The sequence below is a fragment of the Nyctibius grandis genome, chromosome 3 (assembly GCF_013368605.1).
Source record: "Nyctibius grandis isolate bNycGra1 chromosome 3, bNycGra1.pri, whole genome shotgun sequence".
NCBI classification, from domain to species: domain Eukaryota; kingdom Metazoa; phylum Chordata; class Aves; order Nyctibiiformes; family Nyctibiidae; genus Nyctibius; species Nyctibius grandis.
In genome coordinates this window covers 99258562-99279483 of record NC_090660.1, presented here as the reverse complement: position 1 = coordinate 99279483, position 20922 = coordinate 99258562, and the positions used below count along the sequence as shown (strand labels likewise).

Below are 20922 nucleotides of genomic sequence, written 5' to 3'. Positions count from 1 at the left end.
CCCCTGAAGCTGTAACCAAACCAACGTGTGTGTGTGGAATTTTTCATCTGAAATGGATGTATATGGGCCAAGCTTTTTGAGAAAGCGTTAAACAAAAAAAAAAGTGTTTTATGGTAATACTCCTATCCTTCAGTGGTATTTGTTTAAAACTTTACAAAGTGGACTTGACATCTGCTTCTCTTGTACTTACAAATTCCTGAAAGGGCTTGTTTTGTACTTTGTAATCTTGTTCTGTCAAATTATTTTATTTACAAATATATGGTGTAGCTTCAAGCCTATGTGTTTAATTTTCTTTAAGTGTGGGCCCTCAAGGGTGACAGAAAATAGGGCAGCTCTTTTTTATCTTGACGAGTATTTCAGCAAGTTTATTCACTGTCAGGAGGGATTAATAAACTGGGAGTATAAGCATAGAGAAGGAGATTTAAGACAATTGGAAATAAATGTAGTTATGGATTTAGAAGCAACTTAATGCATTTGAATAACTGTTTAAAACAAGGGTGACCAAGCGTGTTGCAAAGTTTGGCTTTTGTTGAACTCATTTCAGTTGAGCCACTGGAAGAGGCTGGAGGAAGCCCCAGGTGCAGCAGGGTGCTGAGCAGCCCAGCCCCAGCACTGCACGTCTTGGCTCTGGGCCACCTCCAAACACCACTGGGGACGAGACTTCTCAAGGTATCAAACTGGAGAGTAACTTAGTACTTTTCCTGAAGCTTCTACACTCTTAAGATCTTGAAATACTGATTAAATATGGTCAGTCTCTGTATATTTTATGTACTTTTCTTGTTTGTGGTAGACTTAACCCGCTCTTTTTTTTGAGCCTGAGCTGTCTCTCTTGCAAGGCTCTGCAGTCGGCTTCTGCTTTGTAGGAGATGCTATATTGGAGAAATAAGTACTTACTTGCTTTAGCTAAGTTCACATTTTGCACACTCTTTGACGGTACTTTACCATTTGTTTGCTGGAAGTATTAAAGGAAAGGGAAAGGTCTCTCTTCTGAAGGTTTTAATTGAAGCCTGCTAATTTTAGCCTCTGCACCTAAACTGCTGTTGTTATCTTAAGATGAATTAGACTCTTTTCCTTTCAGGTTTGATGCAGCTGAACTTCCTGTAGCTAATGAGTAATCTGTGAGGGTCAAGCGCTGTTACTCAGTTTAAAATAAAGTTTAACAAAATGGGCAAGTGGATTAATGAGTGTTGAGTTTGCAGCGGGGCTTTTAAGGTCTCTTCACTAACAGGCAGATTATGAAAATGACATGCAGAAACCTTGTATTTTACATGTGGGGCTTTCCCCCTGGGGGATACGCTTTAGCTAATCTCTTAATGCAGATGAAACAGTGGTTATCATCGTTGCTGGTTAGTGTTTAAGTGGAAGCAGATTATGGATCATATTATTTTGATTTTTGTATTTTCCTGTAATTTCCCTGAACTGATAGAAGAATGCCCGGTTCTTTTAGCAGATACAGCTGGAAAAGAGTCGGAGTACTGATTTCCCCCCTTCCCAGTAGCAAATTATTGTAGAAAATATTAGAAACTCTTCTGGCTGTTTACTGCCTTTCATTTGATGAAATCTGAGCTACTTGTTTGTGCCTGCAGCCGCTCTCTTGCCAGCGCTGACTCTTGTGACTCATTTTGGGTAGCTGGTGCTCTTGCCGTGAAGAATCTCTGCTCTGTTCCCTTGCTGTGATCGAGTTTGGAGCAGCCGGGGAGTGCAGCACAGCGAGGATGGGTCTGCTGTACAGTGATAGACAGCTCTACTGTACTGCGTGTATCTGCAAATATTCTTAAGCTCAATCAGGAATAGGAAATCTGAACCTCAGTCTGCAGAGCAGAGATTCGTTGCTTTCTAAATGACTTTCTAATTTTCTGTGAAATACTACCTGTACCCAGAGTAAAAATCAAAACACTTCAACTGCACTTGGACACGTTTAGGATAAAAACTAACAATGTAAATTGATTGAATTGACAGTGAAATAATCTGCTGAGGAGCAGGAGGCATTTCAGGGTCACTTAGTGCACCAAACTGTTGTTATGGAATAATTTTATGTTGGGGTAAATTTTTACATTTATAAAACTTGCAGTTACTTGTATCTAGTATTTTAAGAAACTCTGTCTCAGGTTAATTTCTGCAAGCATAAAAAGCTACCAAGTAACAGCAGCAGCAAAACCTAAGGTGATGCAAAGAGACCTGATTCCACCCTCCCTGTTCTGGGTCATTCTCGGTTACACAGAGGGTAACTGGATTAAATGGTAAGAACGTACCTAAAAGAAACCTTCTTTAGAAATCCTTTTACACAAGGTGATACTGCCAGCCAAGTAGTGTTCGGGCAGAAAGCAAGAGCTCATTTTGTTCAGGTGTTGTGAGGCATAATGCTAATGAGTTCAAGGGCTTAAATCTTCAACAGTCGGATCTTCAAGAGCATCCGTTGACCTTTCTTACATAGTTGTCTTTGCTGATGAAAAGTAGATGTGGCCAGCCCTGTTATAGGTGTGAGTGGCTTGCTAGCAATTCATTTTAGCTTCTGGCTAGACTTCCTATTTAGATTTTACTCTCCAAAAGCTGTTGTCTGTATGCAAATTTAATTGTAATCTGTGTTGTAGTAAGAGTTAGGGCTTTGCTGGCTGCTTTTTATGGAGCCTGGTGCTGCTGTTGAGCACTTCTAACCCCTGAGCTTTTAATGGGTTTGCATAAAGACAGCTTTCTCAAGAGACTGCTGAGTAGCAGTGAAGGAAGGGGACCTGCTCGGTCTGCTTGAAATGGCAGACGGTTCCTTCTGGTACCTGTTTGCCCCAGTCCAGGTCTGTGCTGTCTCTTCAGAATGGCAGGTCCAAAATGAGCTGGGACACTTGCTTCTGTATATATAAATATACAGGTTGAGTCATTTCCTTCCTTCCCCACCTGGCTTGCTTCATACTTGCCTTATCAGAGTATTACCCTGGAAGATAAGATGAATAACCGAGGGCTGAGCCTGCCTCTCCTATCTGACAGGGATGATGTGAGCGCTGCTGTGGTGTTACGATGGGTTGTGGGATGTGTACGTGTGTGCTGGGAATAAGGAAGACAACAGAGCTAATTGCTACACTTAGAAAACAAGCATGCTAGTAAATTAACTTTGTCTAAAAGGAAAGACCTGGCCTCTCAGTCTATCGTGAGCATGCAAAGTGGGTGGGGTGGGTGTCAAGAGGAGGGGACCAGACTCTTCTCAGTGGTGCCCAGTGACAGGGCAAAGGGCAATGGGCACAAGCTGAAACATGGGAAGTTCCATCTGAATATGAGGAGGAACTTCTTTACTTTGAGGGTGGCAGAGCACTGGAACAGGCTGCCCAGGGAGGCTGTGGAGTCTCATTCTCTGGAGATACTCAAAACCTGCCTGGACGCAACCCTGTACAACATGCTCTAGGTGAACCTGCTTTGGCAGGGGGTTGGACTAGATGATCTCCAGAGGTCCCTTCCAACCCTTAACGATTCTGTGATTCTGTGAAGGTGCCGTGGAGCTCACTGCCAGATGCAGAAGGAAGGGCAACCAGCTTCGGTCAGAATGGGCCTTAGAGGGCCTGTAGTCTGCTCTGAGGCTTTTCTTCTTAAGCTAAAGTTAATTTTTAAAAAAAAAAAAAAAAAAATAAGAGAAAAAAAAAAAAAAAAGAAAGTCTGTAATAGTATTACTCATTGTGTGCATCTGACCTGTCCGCTATTATATATAATTTGGCATTTTGAGTAAAAGGAGTCTTAAAGGTTGGAAGGACCAACCTGGCTTTTAAACAAGAGAGTTGAGTAATGTTTTTAACAGCACTGAAACAGTAGTGTATGAGAGGAGGAACGCATGAAAAAGCCCATTTTGAATAGAATTATCTTTTGGCTTTTAGTGATGGATATAGTTCCTCTTATATGAGATCTGTGGAAGTAGAGGAAAGTTACTCTCTGCTTGGATACTTGCATCCTAGTGTTTGTAGTGCATGTAATGAAAAGGGTTTATTACCTCCCTTAATAGAAGCTAAATGTGGTAGTCCAAGAAGAAATCTTCTTTTTGTGAATAAACCCATTTTCCTTGTTGCAGGAAATGTTTAGCATGATTCAAACGAGTGCAGTGCAGTTCTGCTCATGCCCAAAACAAAGCAGCCCCCATGTACAGTGTAGTGGAAGCCAGTGGTTTTGGGCTTACAGGGGATGATGGCAGGTCTTGAGCAGCAGATGAGTATGATGCTAACATGGTCCCTTGTCACCCTTTGTTCCAAGGGACAAGAACAATTTGGGAATGAAAAACAGTTACTGCTGTCACTGGTCAGCATGTACAAATTAATGCTGAAAAGTGCAATGTGTGATCCTTAGTGGCTGCAAACGCTGGAGGCTCCTTTGGTGTAGTTTTGGAGATGGGTCCCAAAACCACACATGGGGAAGGAACCATGCCTTGTCTGAAATGCCCCGTGCCAGTCTGCCCTGGAACGGCGTGCCCAGCGCTGTTGGCTGCTATGCAGCAGCTCTTCAAAAATGCTGGGAGCTCTTTTGCTGCCTAGCTGTGCCTCTGCAAACCCCACCTGAGCTGGCTGGGTAGCTCAGAGGTGGTGAGGGGGTGTGGGGAGGATCACCCCGGGGTACAGACAGGTTCGGGTGAGGTTTGCAGTTGGTTAGTAGAGCGAGTACAGAGACTGCAAGCTACTTGAGCAGCAAGCGTCAGCATGTCTTGTGTGTGTCGCCTGGCTTTGGTCGAGTAGGTGGGGCTCGGCAGTGAACACCTGGTGCTGAAGCTGCTGCTTGAGAAGCTTTATCTGCAGTTTCTGTCTTGGATCCAGCGCTCTTTGGCGGTACCTGCGTTAAGAGGCTGTTTCAGTTGTGTCAGAAGAGCATCAGAGGTGCATGTAGTTGTCCTCCTGCTTGTGCAAGCGTCGGTGCCTGGCGTACAGGTGGCTAGTGCCTGAGGCCAGCTTCTGCCCTTGCCATTTTTGAGGCTGATGCTATTCGTTACAGCATGCAGTGGCAACCTAAGCAGGGTTCAAAGGGAGCTTGTTGGTCCACAGAACGTATGTAACGTGGTTGCCTGCAGTAGTGAGGGACCAACAGTGCCACACAAGGTCCCTTTCTGCTCCTCTGTCCTGTGGGCGTTCAGACCAGTGGTGCAAGGCCAGGACTGACCCGACTCCTTGGCTGTAGAAAAATCTGTGAGCTGTTCTCCTGGTCTTGCTGTACTTGTGTAAACTGGGAGGGGAAGGAAGACAGTGGCTGCTTGCTGCTCATGCGAAGTCGCAGGATGGCTGAGGTTGGCAGGATCTCTGGAGGTCATCTGGTCCAACCCCCTGCTCAAGCAGGGCCACCTAGAGCTGGTTGCCCAGGAACATGTCCAGGTGGCTTTTGAATATCTCCAAGGATGGAGACTCCACAACCTCCCTGGGCAGCCTGTGCCAGTGCTTGGTCACCTTCACAGTGGAAAAAATGTTTCTTGATGTTCAGAGGGAACCTCCTGTGTCTCAGTGTGTGCCCATTGCCTCTGGTCTTGTCACTGGGCATCATATGAAAAGAGCCTGGCTCCATCCTCTTTGCATACTCCCTTCAGGTATTTACACACATTGATGAGGTCTCCCCTGAGCCTTCTCTTCTCCAGGCTGAACAGTCCCAGCTCTCTCAGCCTTTCCCTGTAGGAGAGATGCTCCAGTCCCTTAATCATCCTGGTGGCCCTTTGGTGGACTCTCTCCAGTATGTCCATATCTTTCTTGTACTGGGGAGCCCAGAACTGAACCCAGTACTCCAGGTGTGGCCTCACCAGTGCTGAGTAGTAGAGGGGAAGGATCACCTCCCCTCTACCTGCTGGCAACACTCCTTCTAATGCAGCTGGGGATACTGTTAGCGACCTTTGCTGCAAGGGCATATTTCTGCCTCATGTGAGTTGGATCATATAGTGCTGCTTTACATCTATAAACTTCTGGTAACATCTTTATTTCAGTTTTGTTGATCCCCCCTGTGTTGTCATGTCTCCCTCTCCCCAGAAGAAAAACGAGAGAAAGAGAAAGCTTAAATTGTTATGGTTTTGGAAAGATAGAGGAAGAGATTCCAAAAGTTGCTGGTATTTTCTTTGTTTGTACCCAGGTTTTTCACACAAGGACGTTTCCCTCCCCCTGTTGCCATCCCTTTGCTCTACCATGCATTCTCACCCATACCATGTTTCTTTCTAGGTGGGAGAACTATTATCCAACCTCTTAAATACTTCCGTGTTTTCTAGCAGAAGTGCTGGTATCGGTTCAGTTTGGCCTTGCCAGCATAGTGCGATGACTTGATTTGCTCCAGCCCGGAGTTCACGCGCTAAACGTCTTGGCGTAGCCTGCTGCGTTTGGGATGGTTGTGTCCCAGATGACACACGGCCCCTGGTTCATCGTGCCCCACCTGTGGGTCTGCCTATGATCAAAATAGGGTGTCTGTGGGTGTTAGTACTATGATAGCTTATGGTAGTGGGAAGAGGACTTTCCTCACCTGAATGTGTTTGTCCTTAGTGCCCAAAGCAGTTTAATGCAGGCAGGGGAGTATTATGCCTGGTGCGGTAACTGTAACCCCCCGGTGTGGCTTCCAATGCTGCTGCGCTTCCGACCATCTGGAAACTGGGGGGAGGATGTGGTGCTCGGAGCAAGGAACCACGGAGCAAACCGGGATGGCCATTTGCCTTGGTGCTAAGGACTCTGTGTCTGCCCTGGAGAAGCGTGTCCCGGTGCAGGTGTCACCCAGCTCATGGGCAGGGAGGCTGGTGTGCAGCTGGGGGAGCAGGGAGCGGTGCTTCTCCCCCTGGGCTGTAACGCCTCTGCGAGGCAACACCCTGGCTGTTACAGAAACAGCCCTGCATCCCCGCTGAGATAAGGGCTCCTTTGTTGCTTCACTTCGTATAAATGCCTAGACCTGCCTTCTCTAAAAGATTTGGAAGAAAAAAGGGCAGATAAAGGAGAAGGGGAGATGAGTCACAGAGAAACAACTCAGAATCACAGAAAGGTTTGGGTTGGAAGGAACCTTAAAGATCATCTAGTTCCAACACCCCTGCCATAGGCAGAGATACCTTTCCACTAGACCAGGTTGCTCAAAGCCCCATCCAACCTGGCCTTAAACACTGCCAGGGAGGGGGCAGCCACAACTTCTCCGGGCAACCTGTTACAGTGTCTCACCACCCTCACAGGAAAAAATGTCTTCATAAGATCTAATCTAAATCTACCCTCTTTCAGTTTAAAACCATCCCCCCTCCTTAAATCCTATCACTACATACCCTTGTAAAAAGCCCCTCTCCAGCTTTCCTGTAGGCCCCCTTCAGGTACTGGAAGGCTGCTATAAGGTCTGCCCGGAGCCTTCTCTTCTCCAGGCTCAACAGCCCCAGTTCTCTCAGCCTGTCTTCACAGGAGCGGTGCTCCAGCCCTCTGATCATCTTCATGGCCCTCCTCTGGACTCGTTCCAACAGCTCCATGTCCTTCTTATGTTGGGGGCCCCAGAGCTGAATGCACTACTCCAGGTGGGCTCTCAGGAGAGAGGAGTAAAGGGGCAGAATCACCTCCCTCGACCTGCTGGCCACGCTACTTTTGATGCAGCCCAGGATACGGTTGGCCTTCTGGGCTGCAAGCGCACATTGCCAGCTCATGTTGAGCTTCTCGTCAGCCATCACCCCCAAGTCCTCCTCAGGGCTGCAACCGGGGCTGTCTTGATGCATGGAGAAGTCAAAGCAGATTGACGTGCATGTTTCGCATGTAATGGCATGGGGGTAGCTGAACCAAGGTTAAATTATAAAGTAATGCTGTAGATGGGATTTTCCTCTTGTAATTTGTGTAACTGCTTGTGCTGGGAGTTGCAGAGGCCATGGGGGGAAGGAGAGGGTTTCCCAGGCTGTGGCTGCACTGGCTGCTATGACTCCTGGGGCTTTTTTAGAAGGTGGGTGTAAGGTGCAGCTTATGCTCTGCAAAGCTCTAAACAGTCTAAATCCCAGCTGCGTCAGAGCCTGCCTGACCCCAGACGACATCTGCCTGGTTCAGCCGCCTGCTCGGCAGCAGCCGTGTCCCTGGGCTGAGCATGGGCTGTATCCAGGGGCGTGATTGGCGTCGAGTGGAGCCTAGTTCACAGTGCAGCTTGTGATGCAGCCTTCAAGGAAACTTCCATGCATTCAGAAACCCTCCCCCAATTCTTTAAGTCAGTCCCCTGCTCTACCCAGATTCATTCATCCTGTCAAAGACACCATTGATCTCCCTTTCCCCTGCACGCTGGCTTATAATGTCAATAGTTTGAGCTGTGCTTAATAGGTTTCCAATGCAGCTTGTCTTAAGAACACCATGGGGCAGCGAGGGCTGCAGGAGCTGCTGTGGTCAGCGGCTGCGAAGCGGGGAGCTCCTCGGTGGCTGGGCTATGGCCGTTTTCTGTCCTCTCCTTGTGCTAAGGCGGGGCCTGTGCAATGCCTCTGCTTCTATGATGTGCTCCGCTGAGGCAGAGGCATGAAACTCCTTGCAGCTGCAAGGGAGGGCAGCTCTTCCAACCCAGGGAGCAAATGCAGATAAGGGAACGCTTGCATCTGATGTGAAAATGGAGGCTGCTTCCCGAGGGGTTCACAGAGGAGCACCTGAGAAAGGAAATTGCTGCTCTCCTGGCATGCTGTGGTGGAAAGCAAGAAAGGTATGGAGGGGAAGGGAAAGGCAGCCAGTTTCTGCTGTTTGCCTATAAGCTGAGGGCAAGGAGGAAAGCTTTGCTGCCAGTTGCTTTTGTGTCTCCTGTTCCCTCTTTCCTCCCTCTGTTTTGAGCCTGGGCTTTGTAGCCACAGTCTCGCTAGAGTTTTTCTTTAGTCTGAGTCTGTATGAATGCAGCCCTGCCACTCGGTGGGGAAGGACACAGGAGATGCCACCCACCTCCTCTCCCAGCCAGAGACAGCTCAGGCAGCCCGTGCTGGCACACCAGCGCGCCGGGTTGGAGGACAGAGCTAAAGAGCAAGCGCAGGAGAGGAGCCAGGCTTGGGCAGGCACCCGGCTCTTCACCATCACGTTACCGCGGAGCAGCTTCCTCGTCTGTTTTTTGCAAAGTACAAAACTGGTAGTTGCTCATTTATCTGATGAGCTGAGGCAAGTGCGAAGCGAGCAATCTTTTCCCCTACAGGCTGCATGTGTAGGTTTGGTTCTTTTTTTTAAAAAGGGAAAGAAGAAAGATCTGAAGATACTTGATCCGCAATCTAGCTCTGAGATGATTGAATATTTACTTTGTTGTGTATGCAGTTAGTTATTAAAAGCCTTATCGTGGAAGGAAATCAGATAGGAGGCTCATGATACAAACCGAGTAGGCACCTAAATGTGGAGAACATCACAGGGAGACCGTGCTGCATGCACAGAAACCTCCTCATTGCCTTAACCTCACTTAGGCCGTGCTTTCCGTGGACCAAAGGGCCTCTGCTGATCATCATGCGGAGGCACCGTATCCTCCGGGGCCTTTCTCCATTGAACCCTTCAGCCCCCCTGGTACCCGTGTACTGACATGTAGTGCCAGAGCCACCATTCGTAACGTGAAGCTGTTGCCACGTAGGATGAGAGAGATGCTGCATGTGTTTCTAAAACACTGGAACTGTCCATAGCAAGAGTTTTACAGACGTGCTGTAAACAGGCAGCTGTGTGAGCCAGGAGGGATGAGTTTCCGGGGGTGCGCTCTGCCGCGGGATGCCCTGATGCCTGCTGCAAGCCAGCTTCATTTATCAGCCTGTCTGGCCATGAGGGTGACAGCAAGATCTTTACTCACTATCTCTGTCTTCACAAGGCTTCCACAGGCTTCTACTTTTTTTTTTTCCCCTTATCAAATTATGTTAAAATATGGTGAGCAGGTTCAAACACTGTTTAGGCACACGGGTGTGCGGTGTAAGAGAGAAGGCTTGCTTTCCTCAGAAGACCTGGCTAAAACCATACCTCTGAGTGTCAAAACACAAACTGGATGAGAAACCAAGACTGAGAAGAGCCCTCGGAGAAGGCAGGCTGGAGGCCATGTGTACGGAGACTTCTGGCAGCGCTACGTGGCTGGTCATTAATTTCCTTCCCAACCAGTTTCTGCCCCTCTCACGTTTTGCTGTAATTTCTTTTGGATTGGTGCCACTGCACAGCTTTTCCCTTCAGCAGAGAAGTCAGGACTTTGCTCCAGCAGCCCACTGTGGAGGAACCATCTTGCTGGCTATTAGCATCGCAGACGGCTGCAAAGGGCAACGAAAGCGGTGCTGCCGGCTCTTGATATATTTGGTGATTTTCTAAAGCTCCACCTCCCTGGAGTAACATGAAGTACATCGAAATGTCAGGTTTCATTATGCAGTAAGTGGTTTGAGAGGAAAACTGAAACCCTAAAGGCTTCCAGTCTGAAGGAAAAATAAGGAGCCCAAGTGTGTTATATGTAAATTCTTGCTTTTTAAGCATTGACTTGTGATTTTTGAATTCTTGAGAGGTGGCAGCTCCATGCAAGGTGCTACCCTGCTCCTGCTTTTTATCTTCTCTTTTATTTGGCAGCTTTGGTGTCTTTTCTAGTGAAGCTATGGTGTAGCTAATGGCTTTAAAGCCCTTTCCAAAGCCTGATCCTGCCACCTTGGGCACGTCTCTGCTCTCCTTGCCTCTGGTTCTCTTCCTGGGGTCAATCCCTGCCCTTGGCCTCCATGGCAAAGGGCTTAATGGCTTAAAAGTACAAACTCTTTAAGCAAGGCAGGCCTCTCGCTTAATAATTTAAGAGCATCTCTCATTGCTGAAGTTCTGGCAGTGGAGGGCTGGGACTGGCCTGGGTAAACCCAGCATCCCCCTCTTGGGTGGCTGCTGGTGGTGTGATGGCTGCTGGAGGCACCGCCTGGGCTCCTGCCTAGGTCCAGAAAGTTTCTTCAGCTGCTGCCCACTCGGATGCAGACAGGGAAGAGCTATGAGCCTGCAATAGAGCTGCTGAGCCTGCAAGGTAAGAGTTACGGGGGGGCACGTGGGGCCATCATCTGCACTGCTGAGTAGCAGCAGCCATGTTTAGGGGTGATGGTTTTCTCCACAATGCTGCTAAAGAGGGGGGGAGGACAGCCAGGGAAGGGGCTGCAAAGGCAAAAAAGGGAGAGAAAGGCCTGGAAGTGAGATAAGGAAGAGGAAGGGAAGACAGATTAGAGAACAAGAAGGTAAAATGGGTAAAAAAAAAAAAAAACCAAAAACCAAGATTTGAGATGTGGTTAGTCTGGTCTGGGATGACTCTGGTGCTGCTGGACATTTCTGTTGGCGGGGTGGTCTCTCCCTGGGCAGGAGGAAACAAAGCCGCAGTTTTGTAGAAAGTGATAATGTAAAAATTAGTAATGGTGCCAACACAGTCCCTGCCCTGTTCCTGCCTGCCAGCACTGCTTCTCTCTGCCCTGACTGCTGGTGCTTGGGCACAGCGTGGTGTCCCCTGGCAGCACCCAGGGCTGGATCCCATGAGCCCCTGTCCCTGTTTGGTGTTTGGGGACTGGCTGTGGGCCTGCTGCTCTGGGCGCTGCCTGGTGTGAGGGTCTGCCCAAGCGTGAGTGCATCTCCTTTCCCTGCTGATCCCTTCATGCACCTTGGGCAGACCCCAGCACCAGCACGGCTCGTATCAGGTTGAGCCAACAATGTGCCCTTGGGGCCAGGAAGGCCAATGGTATCCTGGGGTGCATTAGGAAGAGTGTGGCCAGCAGCTGGAGGGAAGTTATCCTCCCCCTCTACACTGCCCTAGTGAGGCCACACCTGGAGTACTGTGTGAAGTTCTGGGCTCCCCAGTTCAAGAAAGATAAGGAACTACTGGAGAGAGTCCAGAGGAGGGCTACAAAGATGATCAGAGGACTGGATCGTCTCTCTTATGAGGAGAGGCTGAGTGAGCTGGGTCTGTTTAGCCTGGAGAAGACTGAGGGGGGGATCTTACCAACACTTACAAATACCTTAGGGGTGGGTGTCAAGGGGATGGGGCCAGACTTTTCTCAGTGGTGCCCAGAGACAGGACAAGGGGCAATGGGCACAAACTGAAACATGGGAAGTTCCATCTGAATATGAGGAAAAACTTCTTTACTTTGAGGGTGACAGAGCACTGGGACAGGCTGCCCAGGGACGTTGTGGAGTCTCCTTCTCTGGATATATTCAAAACCTGCCTGGACGCGACCCTGTGCAACATGCTCTAGGTGAACCTGCTTTGGCAGGGGTTTGGACTAGATGATCTCCAGAGGTCCTTTCCAACCCCAGCTATGCTGTGATTCTATGAAAGGCCAAAATCCCTACTTTGAGCAGCCCTTTTCCCTTCAGACAGCTTAAAAAACACTTAAACATCCTGACTGAAACAGAAATTTTCTGGGGTCTGACTTTTCTATTTAAAAACCAGTAAGAACATGCACTTTCCAGCTCTTCTTGTAACCACGCGGGCAGCCGGCAGCTCAGATGTGGCTCCTTGCACCCCGCATCACCCTGCCTGCTCCATCACCCCAACAGGCACCCCCTCTGCTAAGGTAAAACAGGTGTTTTTTAGCCCTTCATCATACATGATTTTGGGGTGTGTGCCAGTGTCTGGCCATCCTTGGGCCAGGAGCTGCTGCTAGCAACCAGCCCTTTGCTGGTCAGGGTGATGGGGAGAGGGAGATAGCTGGGCAATGGGGCTGCTGTGGGCACAGAGCTGCTAATAGGCACAGCCCAACTGTGGAGGATGGAGGGTGCTGGAGAGGTGAGCAGATGCAGAGAGGAGCAGGATTACCTTCGTGCTGTTACCTGCAGGGATAAAGTGCTGATTAGTTGTTTGGCCAAGCAAGCTATCTGTTGCAAGGACTTGGCGTGCAGAAGAGGTTGCAGGGGTGAGGACCCTCCAGAGTTTACAGCAGAAAATGAGGATAGTGTGGTAGAAAATGCACAATGCTTTTGGTTTCTGTAGCCTTTCAGACTATAAAACACCTCTTCTCCCCCCTCAGCACAGGGCTGGCCCTCGCCTTGCCCTGTGCTGCTAACGGAGAAAATTGGACTTTAGATGAGACCTGTGCCTGGGAAAGCGGAGAGATGCCCAAGTATAACTAACATGAAGTTGGCTGCATCTTGGAGAAAGAATCTGAGTCTGCATTAGTGTGTGATAAACCACCCCCACCCACTTTAAGGCATACCAGTCCTGTTTGTGGTTTGCTTTTGCATTTTTTTAAAAAAATCAAGACATTTTCTGATGACATCACAAAGCATGTAGGGAATCACAATGTAATTTCGAACATCCAGGCCTGACTTAGCCTCATTGTTAGGTGACGGATCACTGATCAAGGGCAACTGGTGCCTGGCTAAATACCTAATAAACTCGCAGCACCCCCCGGAGTGTCCGCAGTCTGTTTTGCACAGCTGCTCACCTGGGTTTTGAGTAGGGAGATATCAAGCGAAATAACTGCTTGAGGCCATGGTGCGGCTGTCCTTTTACAAGGCAAAGCTGCACGTGTGTTGTAATGCCCCAGCAATCCTCTGCCTGTTTGCAATCTTCCTGAAGTCACAAGGAGTATTGACTGAGTAAAAGTAGCCTGGATCCAAAAAGTAACACGTTCTTTCACAGAACGTCTTCTGAAATGCTGGAGAGCGAGGAACCGGCACTGCTGCAAGCAGCAGCTCCTCTGGGACAGTCCCCACGTGCTGCCCGCTGGCGCTGGTGGCTCGTCATGCGACTGCACATGGGGAGGGTCGGGCTCACTGCTGGGGCTGTTCAGCCACGAGGCTTTTTTGATTTTGAGCCTGTGGCCGGACACCCACAAGATTTGCCATCACTGTGTGGGTGGTGCATCATCAACGGTGAGCAAAAGTGGGTGGACCAGGACTTGCTTTTATCTTACAACAGCCAGAAGCACTTGGCATTGATGAGACTGTTCCTGCAGGGAAGGAGAGCCAGACCTAACCTGAGGATCTTGCAATGCCTCCTGCTCCTGGCTGAACTGCTTTTCCCTCAGCCTGGCAGCTCGATATCAAGGCCTGAAGCGCAGTTGGCTGCTGTGAGTGGAGGGGTAGGACAGGGATGCTCCAGTACTTCGTGGGGCAGGGATGGTGCTGCTGTGCAGTGACACAGCCAGACCCAAAGCAAACCCACTGCAGCTTTCCATGACGCTGCTAGCAACCCCAGGGTATCGCTGGCTCGGGAGCCACCACTGATCAGGTCTTGATATGGCCTCGACTGGGACCACCAAACGCAATTTTCTTTCTTCTCCTATTAGCTGTTATTAACTGATAGTTTTAATCATAGAATCATAGAATGGTTTGGGTTGGAAGAGACCTTAAAGATCATCTAGTTCCAACCCCCCTGCCACAGGCAGGGGCACCTTTCCTCTAGACCAGGTTGCTCAAAGCCTCATCCAACCTGGCCTTGAACGCTGCCAGGGAGGGGGCAGCCACAACCTCTCTGGGCAACCTGTTCCAGTGTCTCACCACCCTCACAGTAAAGAATTTCTTCCTAATATCTAATCTATATCTATTCTCTTTCAGTTTAAAACTGTTCCCCCTCATCCTGTCACTACTTGGCCTTGTAAAAAGCCCCTCTCCCACTTTCTTGTAGGCCCCCTTCAGGTACTGGAAGGCTGCTATAAGGTCTCCCCGGAGCCTTCTCTTCTCCAGGCTGAAGAGCCCCAACTCTCTCAGCCTGTCTTCATAGGAGAGGTGCTCCAGCCCTCTGATCATCAAAAGCAGAAGCTTAGCATCTTTAGCCATAAGGAGGGACTTGGCAAGCTCTCCCGCATCCCCTAGGGGTACGTGCCCACTGTCCTCGCTCGCACCAGGACAAACCCTTTCAAATTACAGGGGCTCACTGACAAGCAAATCCCCTCGCCATCCCTGTAAGCGGTTTCTGCTCGGTCACTGGGCGAGCATGTTCCCTTCCAGCATTTGGGTGTGCTGGCAAGAGTGGGATGGAACTCTCAGCCCTGGCTTCCTCTCCCAGCCTTTCCATTTCTCTGGCTGACAAGATGAGCCCCCTCATCTAACATCCTGGCGTGAGCCAGCAGAGCCCACGCAGCCTTCATAAGCCAGGTTTTAATTTAATTCCTGCCTTGCTGAGGTGGGGTAAGCACAGAGCCCAACTGCCTGTGTGGACCTGGGGATCCTGCCAACCTCTTTTCCCTCGGCTCCCCACTTTGCCATCGACGCCTGGGACTGGGTCGGAGCCCGTTGGTGCTGCTGGACCAGTCCCCATCGCAGGTCCGGTCTCAGTGGGAACCTCAGGAGCACGGGGCGCCTGTGTAACCTGAAACGGCTGTAAGCATGATGCATAAGCAAGGTCATGGTATAATTTGGTTTCCTAAGCCTGCACTAAGTTTTAAGGCAAGGCCTGTGAACAATGCACCTGAGCTGCGTGGCATTAGGTGGAACCAATGGGTAGATGCTTGCTCCACCCATTTTTCCCTTGATGAAAGAGAAAGACTGTTTATGGTGGTTAGGGCTGAATCATAACCAACCTGGCCTATTTGTAAAGTATCGTCTCTCTAACCAAGCGCGCGTGCCAAGAGAAGTAGACATTCATGGCTTCTGCGCTAGGAAGGAGTCTGCAGCTACGGGACACCTGGTAGGACAGCAATAAACCACCGTTTATTAGCTGCTATGAAAACAGGTTCTCCTGTCTGAATCCTGGCCAAATTATGAGCAGCATGATGAATTAGTACCAGTTAATGTGCTCATCATAACTACTTCAAGGGAAATTACTAGGGATCACAAATGCACTATCATTTAAATATCGTTCATTTATTTTAACTTGCTGCAGGTGGGTAGGGATGCAGGGAGTAAACAGTAATCAGCACTAATTGGCACAGCGTGTGCTTCATGGAGCTCACAATCAGCCAGGCCTACAAATGCAGGGGACACTGCTGGGTGTCAGAGAAGACCCCGTGGTCTCAGCATGAAGGCGGTGGTAATTTTAAATATAGCGGCCATCGAGCAGGGCATGTGTGACACGGGGGCTGGCTGAGAGCCAGAGCTGCCCGGGCGGTTGTGTGGTGCCACGGGGCCAGCCCACAGCACCCTCCTCCAGGCACTTTGCATGGCATCCGTGCCAGCTCCCAGTCCCTGTCCCATCCCTGTGGGGCACAGGGATGGTGCTGAGCCCCAGGTGGGCACTGCCTGGTGGCACCGCTGGGAGCCATGGGCAGGAGAGCCAGGCTAGGGCGCAGTTTGGCCCCCCTGAGCTCGCAATACCCGTGCGGCTGCATGGCAAGCACGTATATTCTGTCTTTGGTCTTTCACAGCGCTTAGAGAAAATGGGGTTATTAACCTCATGGCATGGGAAGCAGCAGCTGGCTGCAGCCTCCTGCCCCTCACTGGCATCTCCTGCCCCCTGCCGAATGAGCTTCTCCAATGGGGGAAATAAGGTCCCCCATTTTGGCCTGCATGGATGCTCGGGCCTCTCCGGACCGACCTCACTTTGGACAAAGCCATCTAGTTTTACACTCCTCTCCAGACACATAGACTTTCCCCCCCCAGTGTTACCCCCTCCAAGTCATATCAGCACAAAAAAAATCAATTCCCTAGCTCTGTAAGACCAACCCACCCATGGCAGCTCTGCCGTAGGGATGCTTCGCAGAGCCTCTGAGCGGACCAAAGCGGCTCTCAGTATTTACACCTGCCACGTCCCACACTGGCAAAGGCATGAGCTTTATAAAAGCTTCAGGGCAGCGCAGGGCACGGGGCAAGGGGCTCGCTGGTGGGGACAAAGCTGAGAGGAACATCTCTTGTTCGCCATGTCTTTACTTACCCAGAAAATGGGGATCTAAATGCAGCACCCGCCTTTCCCCTTGCACCCACCAGCGACCACCACCCTAACAAACGCCCACGGCGCACGCGAGCCTTTGCAGAAGCTGCGGTCGAAAGGGACCTCAGAAGGGTTTGAGGCTGAAGCCACAGAAACTCTGCTTTTTGAAAGTCTTCTTAAGAGGGGAAGAAAACCAAAAGAATGATTGTTTTTCTTTTGCTACAGCCATTTCCCTGATGGAAAAAAGCAGCGCTCGTGTCGCCGAGCAGAACGGAGCAGCCGAAGCATCAAGGACTAGCTCAGTCAGTACCCGTGAGGCTAAACTTTCTTCAAACCCACGTGGGTTTGGGTAAAGATGTGGGTCCTGTTTCTGTGGTGTGCGAAGCGGGGTGCAGCCAAGCTGGGGGCACCTGCGGAGGCAAGGGAGGGACATCTCGAAACCCCGGGACATGCAAATAGCCTGGAAACACGGGGATGTTTGCTCAGGTGTCTCGTGCTAAACTTGTTGCTCTGAAAGAGGCATTGATGAGCATTCCAGGCCAGAAGCGGGGCCTGATCCAGCCCAGCAGGCAGTTTTCCCCAGTTCCAGGGCACCTCGTCCAGTGGTACTTTCAGTCTGGCAAGCGGGCAGCGTCTACTGGAGAAGGGCACTTCAGCCCCCACAGTGTGAGGTGCCATTTTACACCCACCTGCCTGGTTATGAGCACCCTATGGGACTAGAAGGTGTTTTCCGGCAGTCTGATGCTTCAGAACAGAGCTTAGGTTTTGAGTAAATTAAAAAAAAAACAACAAAAAACAATGACAATGGTGTTATACAGGAAGGGTATTAGCTGCTGCTCCTGGTGTTTGGCAGTGCCGTGGCCTTCCTGGCAGAGGCACATGTGGGGTTTAAAGGTCCAGGCTCTGGCTTTTATTTTCTTTTTTAGTGGAATACTCACCTCACATTTTTGATCACCTCACATTTTTGATCGTCTCATTTTTGCTTGTAGTAGGGATTGGATCTCCATGCAGTGTAGAGCACCAAAGTCATGAACAAAGATCCGTAGCTTCGAGGGGGTTTTGACTTTTCTCATTCCTCCAGTACCTGAGCTTTCCTTCTACAAGCTGAGTCTTCCCAGTGGAAATCAGAAATAGCTCAAACCTGTACATAATTCATCCAGCATGTTCCTGAAGTTGCCGTTTCCAAAGTTGCACAGTGGCAGCATCTAAGTAAGGCGTGGTGGGCAGAGCATCCCATAGGCCATGCATCTGCTGTGTCCTAGAGAGACTTTCTGTTCTGAGTGCCCCATTGCTTGTGGTCACGTTTAGTGAGGACCCTTTTGTGCAGGCCATGTGGCTACAAGACTCATGGAAAAGTCACTGTTTGGATAGCCGTTGAGCCAATGACTGAGAGCAGCAGAGGTGCATACCAGAGACAAGAGAAAGAGACACTGGACCAGGTTGCCCAGAGAAGTTGTGGCTGCCCCCTCCCTGCCAGTGTTCAAGACCAGGCTGGATGGGGCTTTGAGCAACCTGGTCTAGTGGAAAGGTGTCCCTGCCTGTGGCAGGGGGGGTTGGAACTACATGATCTTTAAGGATGCTTCCAACCCAAACCATTCTATGAGTCTATGATTCTATGATTTCTATAATTTTAAAATGTGGTTTAAAGAATGAAAAGGGATGAAACCCCAGTAAGCCTTTCTCCTTCCTGCCACATGTCACTACCCCAGAATTTGCCTTAGAGGAGATCTGAAGTGTACACTTTCATACAGTAATAATTCTATAAAATAACCACTGCATTTCAGCATGAACACAGACTCGAAACCCTTCAGCCTCAATGTTTGGTATTTTAGCTGTGGGAAAATACTGAACAAGAAATCACGCATGCAAAATCTCCCCCAAAGACGTAGCTCGGTTCAACTTGCTACCTGCCAGCAAGGCTGAGGGCTCCCTGTAACGCCAAACCACAGCAGTGCGGGCACATCTCTGCAGACCTACCTGTAGGAGCACATCTCTTGGTAGGGGACAGGGGGAAGGGCAGTGCCATGTAGTGCCTTGTGTGTGCTGGGGGTTGGTCACCTGAGAGCAAGGACCAGGTTTGCAGCTGGCCAGTGGTGCTCTGGAGATCACAGCGGACCTGAGCAGCCCTGGCCTTAGCAGAGATGAGGTGGTCAGTGGCTGTGATTTTTGATTTTCGAAGCACCCAGCATGGGGAAAATAAGTGACAGGGTGGGATCCTACCTTGCAGCTATTTGGTCTCCACCGAGTGCCCTGCTGCAGCACCTCTGCTCTGTGCTGCGGTACGGCCGGCCAGATCGCTCCCGAGGCGGCACTGTCCCAGGGAGCGGCGGGTGTCTTCACCAGGCTTTAGCTACATGTACATTTAGCTAACTAAAGAAGCTGGTGTTTTTTTATCTTTTAAAATTGTCTTTCACCCAGATACTTTCCAGTGCTTACCCCAGAGGAATTCAAACCTGTTGCCAAACTGCTTTTCTCAGTTATTTTTGGTGACCTGTCTGAAGGTGGAGGAAGCACACACTGAAAACCACTGGAGCAAGAGATGGTGGAGACAGGTATGAAAGACACCTGGTTAAAATGCAAGCGGGAGTACGTGCACAGTGTTTTGCAAAAGCTTCAATTAGTTTAATTGTTTCATTGAATTAATGCAATTCTACATTTAGATAAGCTCCTGAGGTATAATTCAAACTAGTTTCCTTAGGAGAGTATCAAATTCTGGATGACAGTTCTTATTTCTGGCTTCCTAACTCTAGACAGAGCTGAAAGGGATGATGCAAAATCATCCCAGCTGGTCTGATGTAACCAGCACACTCGAAACCAAGCGAAGGCACCGTCAGTTGTTCCCCAGCACACGTTAAACCGGTCCTAGAGGGAAGCTCTCCGAGAGCCAGCTCGCCTTGCCTAAGTTGGAGGATATTTTAGTGCTCAGACACAGGATCAGTTTAGGGGAGCACATCAGCCAAATGCCTTCATGTTGCCTTTAATCAGTGGCAATGGACGATTTTTTTTGGTGTGCAATCACGTGTTAACACCATTTGACTCAGGTCTTATTCTGTTACAATTCTGGGAGCTGGTTTTGAGAGCAGAAGACCTCCAGAAACTAGCAGTGGTGATGGTTGAGGGGATATGTGTGTGCCAGCCCTGCTCATCCCATCAAGAAGTTATAAGCATGAAAGTCACTGCAACAAAACCACGTCTGTATTAACGTCAGCAGCAGAGGAAAGCTGGCAGCCCGGGGCCAGTGAGGAAACAGGGCGAGCCAACGCTTGGAAACCTCAAAATCCTCATCTAGTGGGCAGGATCTTTGACTGTTGTTTTTCTATAATTTGAATATGTGCTTTAAAAATATACTTACACAAGGACCAGTCTTCCCTTTACTGAAGGCTCATACCACCCCAGTGGGCAGCCTTTGCAGTAAGCCTATCTAGCGTGTTATCATGGAGATGACAGGGTTAAGTTTGTGCTGATGATCGCAGTGTTGTTTGCCAGATACAAGGCAGTTCTGCAAGGGCACAATGTATTACAGGTCCTACACAGCCAGTAGCATCTTAAAATCCATTTTGAAGTTGTAAAACATTTGGAGAGGTTTGTTCCTTGTAGATGTCTCTCAAACTGAAGCAAAGCCGGTGGATTGAACTCAAACAAATGGCATTTGGGTATGTGCTGTTGGCTAAATTCAGATTTTTAGGTCCCCAAGGAAAAATCTGGAGTAATCCTGTTGAAGGGTGCTGGAGTTAAAGCAGTGCCTCTTGTCGATGTGTGGCCTTGCCTGTGCTCTCATGGGAAGGAATGGCTCCGGCGGGATGGACCGGCTGCGGCAGCCATTGCCCTGCGTTACACGGCCTGACCCCAGATGAAGATCAGGCTCTATGTGACTTTGATGCGTACCACGTTTTTCCATGGCACGGCAGCAACTGCTGCACGCTGTATTTTGAGCAGCGAGTTGAGAGGATTACTGACAACAAGCAGCATTGCGCGGGGAACGTTCTCCCACCGTGATGCACAGTTTAGGTATGTAACTCCCAAAGCAGCTGCATAATAGACACAATAAACTGGTTTTGCATCAGTCCCTAACGCTCTGTCGAGCTGCCATCCCTGGAAAGCACCGCTCGGCTCTGCAGACAGCCACGGCAGCCCGTGGGTAAGCAGGGCCAGACAGGAGCCGTGCCCTCCAAGCGCTGGGTGCAGGTGTAATGGGGTGGGGATGCTGAAGACCTCCTTGAACCCCCTCCTCCCCAGCCGCAGCTGCCCTGAGAGCAGACCTGGTCC

At 49.6% G+C, this 20922-nt stretch overlaps 1 protein-coding gene across 3 annotated transcripts in view; it reads left to right on the top strand.

The window, feature by feature from the left end:
* The window catches only part of PLEKHF2 (pleckstrin homology and FYVE domain containing 2), a 56922-nt gene that overhangs the window by 25202 nt on the left and 10798 nt on the right, over window positions 1-20922 (top strand). Inside the window, exons 1-3 of one of the 3 annotated variants that reach the window (XR_011047814.1) lie at window positions 561-669; window positions 16882-16958; window positions 19075-19208. The gene's annotated coding sequence lies outside the window, so the exon portion shown is untranslated. Of the gene's footprint in view, window positions 1-560; window positions 748-16881; window positions 16959-19074; window positions 19209-20922 lie in introns of those variants that run through there. The other 2 variants (XR_011047813.1, XR_011047812.1) reach the window with 2 other exon arrangements.